This window comes from Lepidochelys kempii, chromosome 5 (genome assembly GCF_965140285.1).
Source record: "Lepidochelys kempii isolate rLepKem1 chromosome 5, rLepKem1.hap1, whole genome shotgun sequence".
NCBI classification, from domain to species: domain Eukaryota; kingdom Metazoa; phylum Chordata; order Testudines; family Cheloniidae; genus Lepidochelys; species Lepidochelys kempii.
The window spans coordinates 120,173,966-120,190,885 of NC_136384.1; positions in this window are offsets into that span (position 1 = coordinate 120,173,966).

Sequence of the window (16,920 nt, forward strand, 5' to 3'; positions counted from 1 at the left end):
TCCTATTTATTGGATGAACCTGATCCTCTAATCCTTTCTCAGGCAAGTAGTCCAAGCCATTGTCTCAACTCAAAGCACCCCGCTTGGATAGTTCCCCTAAGGAGTCTCAATATGACTTCCAGGCAGCATACTGAGTGGCAAGAACAAGCATCAGACATAGCCAATGGCTATCTCTGGACAGCTCCCCCTGGTTTTGACTGTCCATGCTGTCATTCTCAGCACATCTAATCACTCTGCTTCTAAAGCTCAATCGCTTCAAAAGCAGAGTGATCAGATGTGTTGAGAATGACAATAAGTGGGGCCTTTGTTTACTTCTCTCTTTGCCTCTGTGGCCAGTTGCAAGATGTTGGCCACATACAACTGCACCATTCAGCAAGGCCTTCCTGGTTCACTCATTGACTTTCACAATGTCCTTCCCTCAGCTAGTGAATGTATAAGACACTTAGATTAACATACTTGATTTGACTGTATATGTAGGTGTAACCTCTCTCTCTCTCTCTCTCTAATATTGGTTTTAATGGGACTATTTGACTAAGAGTTCCAGGATCAGGCTCATTTGTATGCAAGGGATCATGGATATAAAGCCGTGGAGGAAGAGAGTGAGACACCTGGAGTACAGAGAGGGCAATGCAGGCAAAGGGGGGTGGCATATGAAAAGGTGTGAGGTCACTTTGTGCTGGGTTTCGTTTGAGAGAACTCATATGTCATGTAGGTGCTAGCTGCAGTAAGCTTAATGATTAATGAAGAAATCTTGGAGCTGACCCTTGGTTTCCAGGAAACTGGTCTGGGAGGAATTTTTGGGCAGTCACAAGGACATTGGAAAAAGAACAGGAGGACTTGTGGCACCTTAGACACTCACAAATTTATTAGAGCATAAGCTTTCATGGGCTACAGCCCACTTCATCGGATGCATGAGTTAAAAGACACTGGAGTTAGATGTACATTTGCTGAGGGGAAACATGAGACAAGTGAAGAAGTGATATACAGTAACTTTGGTGGGGGAGTGCTTTTGTGGGACAAATGTAGGGAAAGGCCATAGTACAACCAGAGGGAGGGAAAAGAATATTTTTCTGCCTGAAATATCTTAATATTTAAAGCAAAAAAATAACCCTATACCCTTTGCAGTCCCACCCTCTATCAGTTCAACCAGCAGAAAATCAAAATCAAATTGCTTTAGGGCCAGATTCTGCCATCTTTATTCACCCTGAGGAGTGCCTTGTGCCACAACTCATTGTTGTCAATGGAACTATTCACAGGGTAAGACATTACTCACCATGAGTAAGGCAGGCAAAATTTAGTCCACTAGCTCTATTAAACTCTATATGACTTTTCCATAAGGGAGGGAAAACTGGCTGTGTATTAATTTAAAAATAGCATGATACTAGAGTCCTATAGCCAGTAACAATGTGGAACTGCTCACTGAGAAGGCCTTAAATGTGTGACTGCCAAGCAGCAAGGTATGTGGAGATAGGTAGGACTCCAGATTACAAAACCACCTGTGAGGCCACTGGAAAATGCATATGCCTTATGGCTAGCCCATAAAACATATGCTGCTTTGTCCCTATTCCTCTGTAAGAAACAGGCCAGGCCATCTTCCCGAGGAGAAAGTATAAAAGAAGGCTCCGAGGGTTTGTTCAACTGGTTTGCTTTAGAAGGATGTGAAAAAGCCAACATAAAATTGGAAAACTGGTTTTTGCCTTTCTTTTCGATTTTTTGAAAATGGTCCAATTTTGCTGGGGAACTAGATGTCCATCCTTTTAACAAAGCAAGTCCCACCTAACAACCATTTCAACAACAAGCCTACTTCAATAAATGCAGCAGGATGAGCAGGAATCTACAACATTTGAGCAAGGCCTGGCACAGAGGCCCTCTCTGGCCCTGATAAATGAGGAGTTAATAGGAAAAGAGAGAAGGTGGGTGAGGCAATCTACACTGCATGCAACTATGGAATTAATAGCAACTTGGGCTCACACGGGGGCTGCAGGGAGGAGCACAAAGAAGCGGCCATAGGAACAGGACAAGGGAGCCTTCTGGCCTGTTCTCTGAACCAGGGGATGGGTAAGGTACATAAGGTTGCCAACTTTCTAATTGCACAAAACCATACACTCCTGCCCTGCCCCCTGCCCCACCCCTTCTCTGAGGCCCCAATCCCGCTTCCGTCCATCGCTTGCTCTCCCCCACCCTCACTCACTTTCACCGGGCTGGGGTAGGGGGTTGGGATGCGGGAGGAAGGGGAAGAGCTCCGGCGGGGGGTGTAGGCTTTGGGGTGGGGCTGGAGATGAGGGGTTTGGGGTGAAGGATGTGGCAGGGCAGGGTGTGGGGTATTTGGAGTGGGGTGCAGGCTCCGGGAAGGAGTTTGGGTGTGGGAGGGGACTCCAGGCTGGGGCAGCGGGTTGGGGTATGGGAGGGAGTTCAGCCATACAAGAATGGGTTTGTTTGTGTGCACCCCCAATCTTTTCACATACCCTGATCGAGAATGTATCCTAACATTGTTGCACATGTATCAAGGGGGGAGGGATAGCTCAGTGGTTTGAGCATTGGCCTGCTAAACCCAGGGTTGTGAGTTCAATCCTTAAGGGGGCCATTTAGGGATCTGGGACAAAAATTGGGGATTGGTCCTGCTTTGGGGGTTGGACTAGATGACCTCCTGAGGTCCCTTCCAACTCTGATAATCTATGAACATTACCACCATGGGTTTGATCCTGCTCCAATTGAAGTTGACAGGTGTCATGTCATCGTTAGTCCCAATCTTGTTCCCACTGAAAACACGCTTAAAATAGGGCTGAGCCAACCACATTAGATAAAATAAGAACTGATACTTCACCCAAGTCTTCATCTGTCCTGACCCCAATGTCTCTAAGTGTTGAAAATATTTGGTTTCCCCTTTTTCAGTCATTTTCTAGTGCTTATGCTTTTGGCTGGCAAAAGAAACAGAGGAACCAAAATATTTGAGAGTCTCTTGTGGTATTTCTAGCTCATCTGAAAGCAGAAATCTCATGCAAGAGCCTGATCCAGGTGACTTAGATAAGCTTCAGGAAAGCATCTGGTCCAACTCGTCAAACCTTTTGGGGTTCCACTATCACCAATATTTTATAGATCCACTGATTTTTTTTATACACATTCAGCATAAGCCCAAGTCTTTCAAGTTGGCTCCAAACACTTGGCTTTGTATCTGCTACATCCTGTAAAGTCATTTAAAATGGTTTAAAAGTGCACCTCAGAGTTTTTATTATTATATCTTGTGCACAAAATCCTGTGGTAAGGATAACAAGGCCTGTCTCTAGACTTCTGCTAGTTAACTGCAGGGTACTTGTGTTCTTTGTCTGCGTCTTGTACAACCTCCTTCTTGGTGTGTCTGGTTATTTTAAATTGGTGATCATGTTAGCCTGCTAGACAAACTCATAACCCACAAAGCAGAAAGTAACCCCTCCTATTTGGATTAATTAAATCAAAGTAGAAAGACCTTTAAGATGCATAATTTCTTAATTAATTTATACAAAAGCAGGGCAATGAACAGAAGACAAACTGGCAGGATATTGATTCAGTTTTAGGAACATAGGAACATGTGATATTAAGATGGACTCTTCAGCCTTTTTGTGGGATGTACTTTCCTCTCAGCAGGTCATGATGATCAGAATTGAGGAGTGGTTATGATTAGGAAAATGACCAAGGGAAAAAATATCCCTTTTCTTACTCTGCTATTCGATTCCCTGAATGTCTCGGAGTCATATCTGCTTCCTTTATTGACTCCTGTTAGCACAGCAGGCCTACTGCAGCTATGAAAGAGCAGGAGGCTCTTCTGCCTCTTGCATCACCCACCAAATTTCCAGCTATGATCTGACTGCAGAATCTATATTACTGGTGAAAAGGTAAAACACAGAAAGAGCAGCTTGATTACTAGAGTCCAGCTGATTTTGCAGGCATAGCAATGAGAAAATAATCATCTCTTGACTTCTAAACTGAAGATATTTGATATCAGAGTTATCAACCGCACATAGATATGGAACCTCCTCCCCTCAGCAGTGTAGCACTTACAGAGTAATTTAAGTGATCCATTCAACTCCCCTCTTTGCAACAGGAGTTACATACATGTAAGGAACAGTGATTTGACAAAATAATTCAGAAATGAGGAGATCAAAGGGAAATGACAAAAAAAATTAGTCAGTTGCAAGTGTGGTTTGGAATGTCTCTCCTTAAAAGTTGTGCCTCGTTGTTGAGTGGACACTAGGACAATCAGTATAAAATCAGAGAATGATGAATATTTGTGGTGTATTTGAATTTTTAGTTGTAGATGGTCTGTTAGAATGTAGGATAAAAGTTTAACCATTAGGTGGCAGTACTTCTTATTACCAATTCCTACTCTCTGCATGCTTTGACTTCACTGTACTTGAAGAGAACCTTTTACTGCAAATGAAAGCTAAGATTCTCAACTAATCACATGACTCCTGGAGCTGGAGCTTTAAGAAAAACATTAAATATCACAAGACTTGGTATAAAATTACAAGAGTTGGCAACACTGTCAGATTGAAACAGGATAGGGAGCCGTGGAAGAGTGCTATTTACACAAACCAAGAAAAGAAGTGGGGAGTTTTCTCTCTACTTTTAGCATAGGAGGGAGAGCTGTGTTATTTTACCTCCTTACCTACCTATTTTACCACTTACTCAAATCTCACTGAATTCCAGTAGGAGTCAAGTGCTTAAGTCCCATATGCTGCTTTGAAAATCCCAACCTACTCCTTTAAAAATGGTTCAGCACCCACTTTTCTGTCGCTGGTTTTCAGGTGGGAACCTGGAGAGCTGGCTACAACTAGTTTTACACCTAATTCCTGTTTGGGTGCACAAATGGAGGAAGAAGCTTCTCTGAGCCAGTGACACATCTAGTACAGCCAGAGAAGGATAGTCACAATGTGGTTCAAAGTGTAGCAATATGTCGGTGAAAGCAGCAGAGAAGTCCCTCATAAAACACTAGTTTATGGAGGTTTCACCTTGCTGCCTTTCAACATTATTTTTATTTTTGGAAGTCTGTTCTAAGAACAAAGATTTTTTAAAATTTACGTTTAACATTGTTATTGAAGTTGATCTTCCGCTCTTTTTGGAAGCATGCCCACAACATGCAATAAAGGAGATCGTGGGTGGTCCAAAAGGCCATGCAGAGGCCAAGAGATGTCTATTGCTTTTGAAGGATCGCTTTTGACCTCTGGTTTCCTATAAAATGTAGGACTTAATTTAGAATCTGGACACCAAAGCAATAAAACAATGTAAGTCGATAAACTGAATGGAATGTTTGTTTAATATGGAGGATGTGGAATTATTGCTTTTTTTTTTGAGGTTTGTTTTGGCTCAGCAAGGGCTCAGTTCTCTTGCTGAGCATCTCTTGCCAAGGATCGGGCCCTATTTTGTTTTCAACTGACCATAACATTGATAGTTCTCCTTTTTTCCATGATGCCATTATGGCTTAAGAGGATCTGATTATTAGAAAAAGTCAGGGAGGGACAGTCATTATATGGAGCCTGGACTAGATGTTGTCTTGAAACTCTTAGAACATTTCAAATTTTAATCTCCTGATTTGTTTGTTTAACAAACAAAAAGAACTGCAAATCATGTCCTTTCCCTTCTCCAGCAAAAACATAGGGCTCAACTGTATGTGTACAAATGTAAAAAACATGCATGCAATTGTGGATCTAATTTGCACACACAATCATCTAAGTGAGGATTTGCATGCATGATGGCAGTAGCTGGTTATTAACCTGAGTAAATGCCCCACTTGAATATGCAGTGATGATAGTTGCCTGCAAAAATTAGGTGTGAAATTGCATGTGCAATTTTGAATGAGGCATAGTCTTAATTAATAATAATAATACGAAGTGAATGTAGAGCACAAATACTATGACAGGGCTTTTGAAAGGATTATTGACTTATCTTAATTAACCCCATCCCTGAAAAGAGCAAAGAAAGTAAAGGGTAAAGTAAAGTAAAGAGACCTTTTGCATTTAAATCTATTGATTGGTTTTGATCTCTCTTTCAAATCGGCTAGGGTCATGGAAGTAATTGTGTGTGTCTTTTGTTTTTTACAGAACAAGCGTAATGTACAGGAACCATCTGGGTACAGAGGGGATCAAATACATTTACTACATACTCACAACATGCAAGGCCTAGCTACATATACACATGCCTGCTCTGGCTGTTTTCTGAAACACTGAATACAGGGAGCACCAAAGGAGGGCTCACAAACTATTTAAAGGGATACTATCCTAGTCCCTACTCTACTTGCGCTACATTGATGACATCTTCATCATCTGGACCCATGGAAAAGAAGCCCTTGAGGAATTCCACCATGATTTCAACAATTTCCATCCCACCACCAACCTCAGCCTAGACCAATCCACACAAGAGATCCACTTCCTGGACACTACAGTGCTAATAAGTGATGGTCACATAAACACCACCCTATACCGGAAACCTACTGACGGCTATTCCTACCTACATGCCTCCAGCTTTCATCCAGACCACACCACACGATCCATTGTCTACAGCCAAGCTCTACAATACAACCGCATTTGCTCCAACCCCTCAGACGGAGACAAACACCTACAAGATCTCTATCAAGCATTCTTACAACTACAATACCCACCTGCTGAAGTGAAGAAACATATTGAAAGAGCCAGAAGAGTACCCAGAAGTTACTTACTACAGGACAGGCCCAACAATGAAAATAACAGAACGCCACTAGCCGTCACCTTCAGCCCCCAACTAAAACCTCTCCAACGCATCATCAAGGATCTACAACCTATTCTGAAGGACGACCCATCACTCTCATAGATCTTGGGAGACAGGCCAGTCCTTGCTTACAGACAGCCCCCCAACCTGAAGCAAATACTCCCCAGCACCCACACATCACACAACAGAACCACTAACCCAGGAACGTGTCCTTGCAACAAAGCCCGTTGCCAACTGTGTCCACATATCTATTCAGGGGACACCATCATAGGGCCTAATCACATCAGTCACACCATCAGAGGCTCGTTCACCTGCACATCTACCAACATGATATATGCCATCATGTGCCAGCAATGCCCCTCTGCCATGTACATTGGCCAAACTGGACAGTCTCTACGTAAAAGAATAAATGGACACAAATCAGAAGTCAAGAATTATAACATTCAAAAACCAGTCGGAGAACACTACCATCTCTCTGGTCACTCGATTACAGACCTAAAAGTCACAACTCTTCAACAAAAAAACTTCAAAAACAGACTCCAACGAGAGACTGCTGAATTGGAATTAATTCGCAAACTGGACACCATTACATTAGGCTTGAAAAAAGACTGGGAGTGGATGTGTCATTACACAAAGTAAAACTATTTCCCCATGTTTATTTCCCCCCACCACCACCCCTACTGTTCCTCACACGATCTTGTCAACTGCTGGAAATGGCCCACCTTGATAATCACTACAAAAGTTTTTTTTTTCTCTGCTGCTGGTAATAGCTCATCTTACCTGATCACTCTAATTACAGTGTGTATGGTAACATCCATTGTTTCATGTTCTCCGTGTATATAAAATCTCCCCACTGTATTTTCCACTGAATGCATCCGATGAAGTGAGCTGTAGCTCACAAAAGCTTATGCTCAAATAAATTGGTTAGTCTCTAAGGTGCCACTAGTACTCCTTTTCTTTTTGTGAATACAGACTAACACAGCTGCTACTCTGAAACCTATCCTAGTCCTATACACTATTGATATACCGTGGGGAGAAAATGTGATTGGAAACTCTATTTTGTTCTGGTTTGGGGCTTTGGGACAACTTGCTGGCTGTGGGAAGTAAAAGTGTAGCCTGTGAAAATATGAAGGGTGAAATCCTGGTCCCACTGAAGTCAATGGCAAAATGCTTATTGACTCTAATGGGTCCTGGATTTCACCTGAAGTGTTGTTTTTGTTCATTTTTTTCCAAATGTCTGTAACAGCACTTACCTGCTCTGAGGAAACATTAAAACAGAGTGCATGTCCTTCGTTATTGGCCATTTTTAGAACCATATTGTTTCTTAAAGGCGTATGGAGGCTTCCAGCATCCAGCCCTGTCACCCTTACACAGGTGCGCAGTCTCACTGGAGTCAGTAGAAGTACTCACGACAAGTCTCTGTCTGGAGGCCCATGAACCTGAAATACCCAAGAGATCACAACTCTACTTCCATATTCTAGGCTATCTGTCCACATGCTGAGTGGCCAGATAAATAATACTTGTTTTAAAGAAGCTGTCCTGAGTCGCTGTGATTTCATGCCGTTCATGAGCGCCAGGAGAGAAGTCTAAAGCAGGCACAGGCCACAGAGCAAGGGAGCCACCCAGGCCATGGCCCAGCCGGTTTTCACTGGGCCAAACCTGAGTGGCGCTGTAACCCCATGCGCCAGGTCTCAATGCTACTCACTCGCTTTTGGCCAGATGGGTGGCCAGGTCAAATCTGGGTGGGTGGTTTTGCAACCTGGCATGCAGGGTGGTTTTGCAACCTGGCACGCCACTCAGGTTTGGCCCAGATTTGAGTGATGCTGCGACCTCATGCACGAGGCCACAACCCCCCACAGTCAGATTTGGAGTGGGTAAGTGTAGGGACTCTAGAGCCATGGGGGTCAGGCTGTTGTGGGGAGGGGGCTGAGAGGGGAAGAGGAGGGTCAAGGAGGAGTGTGCATACCTATGCGCCATACACACCCACTTTAAATGGCGCTTTGCAGCTCCTGATAGCAGGGGCCCAAACTACAGGTGACGTGGTTGATAAATGGGGCATGCTTTACCTTGGTCAGTACAGTCTAAAAATGGTGTGAATTGCAGGATTCCACCGTGAGAGAAGTACAGGGGTCGGCCTGTCATGTGGAAAGGGTGCCGAGAGAGAGAGTGCACATCCACACACAAAGGTACAGCTTCACCTCCGAACCGTAACAAACGCATTTTTGAAAAGTATGTGTGATGGGACAGCTGCTCCTCACTGGCTGGCAAAGGGTTAATAGCAGCGGCTGTGCAGAACCTGGCCAACCAGAGAAGGGCAGAAAGGCAGCCAATCAGGGCCACGCTGGGCCCTATATAAAGGCTGCAAAGCAGAGCAGACAGCAGTCTCTTCCTGATGAGCAAAGGAGAAGGACTGGCTCCCTGTAGACAGAGCACCTAGGCTACAGCAGTGCTGGGCAGGCTCGCGGGAGCAGGCGAGCGCCGGCCTGTTACCTGCCAGGCAGTGGCCCCTCACAAAAAGGGCCAAGAAGGTGCATGGGCCAAGGGGAAGTGGCCCAGGGTATACAGGGAGAACAAACGAAAAGAACAGGCATACACTGTGTCACCCATGATACGAGGGGAATAGAGTAAGGACTGGGAAAACTGTGCCATGTTAGAGAATTGAGAGACCAAGGGCGGAGAAGATGGACTATTACCAGAGGACCTGTGCAGCTCAGCTCTCCAAGCAGCCAGGGGGACTATGCCGGCTGCTGCAGGGATGGGCACATGGACCTCCTGGGAGGCCAGACATCAAGGGTGGGAGGCCGGTGCCAAGGCAGAAGAGCTGTTTTGCCTGTGGGCAATGGGACACTTTAGAAGGGAGTGCCCCTACCGGGTTGGGGCACAGAGGCCACACCTGGACAAGGAAAGAACTGGGAGAGAGCCCCCTGTGAGGGAAACAGGGGCCTCAGGCTTGTTGGGCCTGTAGGAAATCAGGGCACATAAAGAGGGAGTGCCCTCAGGGGACTTGCAGGGCTCAGGCTAGCCCTGAAGGAAGGGCTAAGCCAGGGACAGACTGTGGGAAGGCTGGGGCAAGGGGCCCAGAAGGCACAGGAGGTGCTTTCACTGCCACAACAAGGGCCATTTAAAAAGGCACTGCTCCCAGAGACAGAGGGGGAGGCCAAAGCAGCAGGCCCAGTCTGAGCCTGCCCAGGCTGGAGGGACAGGAAAGGCTGAGGCCCAAAAAGAGATGGGGACTGGGGCAAAGAGGCCCCAGCTAAACCCGGGAACCCACCTGGGAGCTGGGGGAGCTACAGTAGGGACCCAAACGGGAAGGGAAACCCACGCGGGAGCTGAGCAGGCTACGGTGGTGACCCAAACGCTGGAAGAGGGATGCAGGCTGCTCCAGAGAATAGAGAGCCTGCAACAGGAGAGGGATCTCCTGTGCGCCCAGCTGTGAGGGAAGCTGGGGAGGTAGACACCCCGCCCCTGGTGTGTGGTCTTAAGGAGGAGCGTGTGTGATGGGGTAGCTGCCCCTCACTGGCTGGCAAAGGGTTAATGGCAGCCCTTGGAGCAGTTGTGCAGAACCTGGCCAATCAGAGAAGGGCAGAAAGGCAACCAATCAGGGCCAGGCTGGTCCCTATATAAAGGCTGCAAAGCAGAAGACAGCAGTCTCTTCCTGACAAGCAAGGGAGAAGGACTGGCTCCATGTAGACAGAGCATCCAGGCTAGAGCAGTGTTGCTCAGGCTTTGGCCTAGTACCTGCCAGGCAGTGGCCGCTCACAAAAAGTGCTAAGGGGAAGTGGCTCAGGGTACACAGAGAGAAGAGGGGATAGAAGGAGGGCAATGGGAGGCTGCTGCTGGAGGGTCCCTGTGTTCGGACCCAGAGTAGTGGATGGGTCTGGGTCCTCCTCTTACACTGCACCTTACCATAGAGGAGCATGGCCAATGGACTGTGCCTTGTCCCTGAGGCAAGGGACTAGACTTTGGGGTGGCAGGTGATCACACCTGGCGGGCTGTATCCAGAAGAAGACGCCACAAGCCAGGGAGCAACGTGGGTCCCAGACAGCACAGCAGAGCATGCAATGGATGGGACACCACCTGCAGAGGGCGCTCCACGGCTAGAATGGAGCTAATTCCCGGAGAGACTGGCAGGAGGCGCCACAGTGGTGAGTCTGTGCTCCGTTACAGTATGATTGTGAAGTTATTCTAAATTGTTGTTCTTACTTCACTTTAGATTCAGAGTGCTTATAATAATGCTACAATCCTGCTTTAGTATCCTAGTATACTCTAAGATAGCAGACTATGGCACACTTTTACATGCATGAGATGAATATGGCATATGCTGCAACCCACATTAATTTCAGATGCCTCTGATATGTTCTGTTTGCCCATTTCACTTTTTTGTAATGTCAAATGCAGGTCCCAGTTGGCTAAAGTCTCTTCAGTGGACTATATATCTTGCTTATACATTGTTTAGTTACTGCAGAATAGCTTTAAAAAGTGTTCTGTATCTTTTTGGAATTACTGGCTTACGTCTATTCTTATCTTTCAAAATCCTCTATCGCTGCAAAGAATGTTGTGTGCGCAAAAGAAAGTACAGTAGAACCCTGCTAATCTTCATGTTGTTAATTTGCATACAGTACAGTTCACATCAGAAATGGTGGTTTCTCCCCATATCCCAACAAAGATTGGATAAAACAGCATTCCAGTTGGGCCCTGTATTACCAAACCATCGTTGTTTTTGTAAAATAGTCTGGTTTGTTTTCTACAAGTTCATAGTTCATTTCTATACTTTTGACTCATTTTTCAATAGTATCATAAAAATTGTTGTCAAAATATTTTAACTAGTCTCCTGTTATGCAGCATCCTTGATTTTCTTTATTGTGTTTATTCACTCACTAAATCACAACATTCAGTAATTCATAGTACCATAAATACAAATTAATGAGATTCTTCTATATGCCGTATGTGAAGGTTGTATCACTTGACATCTTTTCATAAGGACTTATTAGAACATGTGTAGTGTTGGAGGGAAAGATTTGTTGATGGAGGGAGTGGTTATCGGATGTTGGGATCCACTTCTGGGGTTAAAGGTGCTTTTTGTGTGAACATGGTAGAAGATAGGAGACTTCATGCTCTTCATACTAGCTGTATTGACTCAATCCAGCAGACACTTACCAGGTATAGTGCTTACTGCCATGTGCAGTCCTGTTCTCAATAGAAGCAATCGTGATTATGAACGCTATGCCCAGTAGTAAGTGTTTGCAGGATCAGTACTCCTGGGGAGCTCCTGTGTTAAACCCTGCTTTGTTTATGCTTAAAATTATATCTATTTAAGATACCTGTGACTCTCATGACTGCTGTATCTGAGCACCTTTAATCTCACAACACCCCAGTGCAGTAGAAAAGTGCCATTATCCCCATTGACAGATGGCAAACTAAGGCACAAAGAAATGGAGTGACATACCCATGGTCACAGAGGAAACATGTGGTAGAGGAGGGACTTGATCTCTAGTTTTCCGAGTCCCAGACAACTGCCCTAACCATTGGACTATCCTTCTCCGTGAACAGCTAAGGTCAAAGTCATCCATGATGTAACTCATTCAATTGGAATTACACCAAAGATGCATGTGCCCTATTAAGTTAACTTTTATTTTCCTAAAAGGCATCTCTCTAATGTAGTTTTAACCTAACCTATTCCACAGAGACTAACTATCCTCTGTTGCAGAGGAATTGCTTAAGCAAAGTCCTGACGTGAGCATTTTGAAACAGTTGAAATGGCCCATTTTTTGCAGAGTTGACTTCCCTGTCATGTATACAATAGTTGAGAAGAGTACAGTATATTAAATTAAGCAGAACTTGGTTTTTCCCCAGTCCACTGGCAAGGACCCCTTAATTCCTAGACTATCTTATGAGTCCTCCAGCATCTAAAGTTTCAGTCACTTACCACAATCTCCAGAAACCATTAAGAAAACTTTTCCTTTTCCCACTTTCAAACAGAACCACCAGTTGAGAGTCAAAACAGCTGGAAAAAGGCATGGGACTTCAGCATATTTCTAGATTTGGCCAAAAAACGTGGGTGGGGAATGCTTAAATTGAGGCATTTCTTGAATGCAAACTAGGGTGACCAGATAGTAAGTGCGAAAAATCGGGGTGGGGGTAATTGGCACCTATATAAGAAAAGGCCCCAATTATCAGGACTGCCCCTATAAAACTGGGACATCTGGTCACCCTAATGCAAACTATTACTTTAAAACTGTGTAGTTACTGTTCAAAGTGGATGGATAAAATACCAGGAGACCTCTAATCTAGAATTATTGGTATTTGTATTATTCTAACACTCCAGGGCCTCAAACAGGATCAGAGCCCCATTGTGCTTGTCCTTATCTTCCTAGGGTTATGGGATCCCTCAGCTCAATCACTGCAAACTGTCTTTTGCCCTCTGTTCATTACTTCAACTGCCACAGTGAGCTTCCCATGGTTAAAACTTAGTCTTGGTCCTTCATATTTTTACTGTGCATTGTTTAAAATATATTAATAAAAAAAAAAAGCTTCTCCTCCTGAAGTGGTTTATAAAAACGTTATGTGAAAAAGGACCTTCTGGCTTTGTTTTTAGAGAACGAGCCTATTTTAAAGTTTGAGGCTCTTGCCAAGGATTTATTGTACAGGCTCAAAAGTCAGCTCCTTCAGACGAGGCCTGCGTCCAACTTCCAGGAACAAATCTCTGATTCTGCAAAAGCCAGGGGAGCCTTTAGAGATTTAATGTAATGCATACAGACATGTCCCAGCCGGAGTGTTCCAAAATGAGATTGAAAACAATCCCTTATTCGCAGGCCCAAGCGCCATCATGGTATTACAGCCTCCAGCCCTGGATCATCCCACTCACCAGGAATTTGAGCCTTATTCAGCAGGGCTGTAATCTCTGCAAGGGTCACTATCTGACAACTTTTATGTATTTAGGGTGTAATAATGAGGGAGGCAGGATGGACTTGTTGAGGCACAGGACTGAGAGTCTCATGATCAGGGTTCCATGCTGGGCTTTGTCTCTTTGTGAGACAAAAATGATTAGGGGACTGGAATACATGATTTATGAGGAGAGGCTGAGGGAAGTGGGATTATTTAGTCTGCAGAAGAGAAGAGTGAGGGGGATTTGATAGCTGCTTTCAACTACCTGAAGGGAGGTTCCAAAGAGGATGGCTCTAGACTGTTCTCAGTGGTAGCAGATGACAGGACAAGGAGTAATGGTCTCAAATTGCAGTGGGGGAGGTTTAGGTTGGATATTAGGAAAAACTTTTTCACTAGGAGGGTGGTGAAGCACTGGAATGGGTTACCTAGGGAGGTGGGGGAATCTCCTTCTTCATTCGAGGTTTTTAAGGTAAGGCTTGACAAAGCCCTGGCTGGGATGATTTAGTAGGGGAATTAGGCCCTGCTTTGAGCAGGGGATTGGACTAGATGACCTCCTGAGGTCTCCTCCAACCCTAATCTTCTATGATTCTATGAGACTTTTGGCTAGGTACGTAGGCCACCAGTTTCTAATGTAGGTGTCTAAAACTAGCTGTGGGCAATCAGCATCTCTGAAAATTAGTCCATTTATTTAGATCCCTAAAATTAGGCTCCTAAATCCATATTTAGGCACCACAGTTTGAAAAATGTGGCCAAACTGGGGTATTTTAATCCCCCTCCAATCCACAGTTATCTATGTGCTTTCTTTAGCCTGCGGGCTGTCTTCTCCAGAAACACTGATCACTTCCGTAGGCAAGGTGCCTGAGTCAATGAGCTGATGATTTGACCAGGAATATTGAATGCCTTGTTCCTGTGGCTCTTTCCTTCCACTTCCCAACCAACATGGTGTTGCCAGTAATTCTGCATCCTGGTAATTTGCAATGTTAAACATTTGGATGAGCTAATATGCTCTCTGCAAAAGGGTAATCCTATGTGATGTATATGAGCCCACAGATGCTTAGAGGCTCTAAGTCTTCCCAACCTGGCAAACGTTGTTGGCCAAAATCGCTCTGATCCAAGAACAAAGCAGGAAATGAAAGCCCTACGTCTTGACAGCTCCTCTGGTTAAAGCAGTGGTAGCTAGTTGATTTCTGGGTGGCAAGTCCCCTCTTTCACAAAATGTTCTGACAGAATGGTACTAAAGGACTCTGTGAACAATGGTCATTGAGATCCCACCTCATGATTGCTGCTTTCCTGCCGTTCTTGTTTCATTCTCCTCCCCAAAAGTATGCTGTGCTGTCTTTGTGACACTACAGTATACTGCTGTGACTGGAGTATGCATCGTATTTTGGCACCAATGCATTTCCAAGCCAAAGCTCCACGGTGTTGAACACAGTAGACTAAAGGCATACTCATGCCAAGACATCCCCTCCCCACCATAATTTCTTGGCCTTTTTTTGGAGGGAAAGAGAGTACTTCTGTTTCTTCCCCCTCCTCCGCCCCCCAACATACAATATTTTGCCTCTTTGGTCCCTTACATTTGCCACTTGGGGAGATGTGACTGATGGTACTATAGACAGCCAAGAGCTAATGAATGGTGGGACAGTGATGACACACACAGGATTTTCCACAGTGGATCTTACCACTACTGAATGTGATAGTTTTTCTTCACCTCACCCTATCCTCAAAGTGCAAAGGTGTCAACTCATTCTCCTCTGAATCCAAACAGGGAGCTCCTTGTAATATGACTGGGAGGGGGTATGCACATATGGCCTGGTCCTATATCCACTAGAGTAAAGGGGTGTTTTTAGCACCTCTCAGGATCAGGCCCATCAAGAGGAGGAAAGATCCCAAATCTGACAGGATTGTGAAAATTGCAGGCAATCAGCATGAAAGCCAATGAATCATTTCATATTTCTCCAGTTTGCTTTGTGGAAACAGAGCCACATCAGACAGAACATGAAGGTCAGACAGAGGGTCAGATTCATGAAAGGAACAGTATCTAGCAAGTGGCCCTCCAAACTGTGTGATCCAGGTGATCCATGGAGCTGCTGTAGTCAGAATTTTGTTAGTCTTTGAGCAGTGATGCCTTCCGCTAAGTGTACCCCAGCCCTCAGAGTCCATTAGGGTTTTCAGAAGGTCTCTCTAGTGACCATTTATGCTACACTCCTCACTGGAGTGTCTGAGAGAAATGGAGGAGATTCACTACTGATAGAGGTGAAGTTGTGCACCCAGAGATAAAAGTAACCAGCACAGATAATCGGGGGTAGGAGTGGTGGGAAGAGGATGGCAGCAGATGTTACCAAGCAGCAACACCCATCACATTTAAGAGTTATTTTAATCTTGTTTCCTTAATACTGTTTGGTTATATTAAAAAGCATATTAAATCTAGTATAATACCTGTGTGGAAGCAGGATTGGAGTGAGAGTCCATGACAACATCTGTGTTATAAGAAGTGACCCACAATAGAAAATGGTTTTCACTACAACTGATCTCATTTATATATTATCGCACATCCCAAGGATTCCCAAACATCTTACAAACTTAGGAATCGTTGTGCTTCCCACTGAAACATAACCAGTGCAACCCTTGGGTGGAAGGTTGTAACTACTTAATGGCACACAGCAATGCTTCAAAGCATTTTAGGAATAAAGAATAACTGTTAGTTGAAGCAGCAGTGGAAATTTAAATACCTAAATTCAGATTTGGCCAGGACACTAAGACCAAAATCTTTAATCTTACGAAATTGCTATAGGACTTTTAAAAAACACAAGAATTTCAGGTCTCCATCTCATCTGAAAGACAGTGCCACTGGTAACACTGCACCGTCCCCACCCCCAACGCATCAGGCAGGAGTGTTACTTCCGTACTAATTCAGGGGAAAGTGTCACTTACTGAATCACCAGAACTATTTCCTACAACAGGCTGGTTTCTTGGAGGTCTTGCATCCAAATGTTGGCCAGACCTGGACTCTGCTTAGTTCATGAGAACAGAGGAGATCATATCCTATGGCAAGATCACTGATGTGCAGTAGGTACTTATTTTGTGTTTACATAACTTTAGTGACCATAAGATGTTTCTGTTCACTGTGGACTGTATCCAACTCCCATTGAGACCAATGGGAATCTTTTCACTGACATGAAAGGGAGTTGGATCAGGCACTAATTTTCTGACTGTACAGATAATTCTGCATTTCTGTTTTCATTTTAGTCCAGGTTAGGCCTCAGTGTGGCAAGGGAATGAAGGACATGGCTGAACATTTCTAAGAGACATCCCATTTGT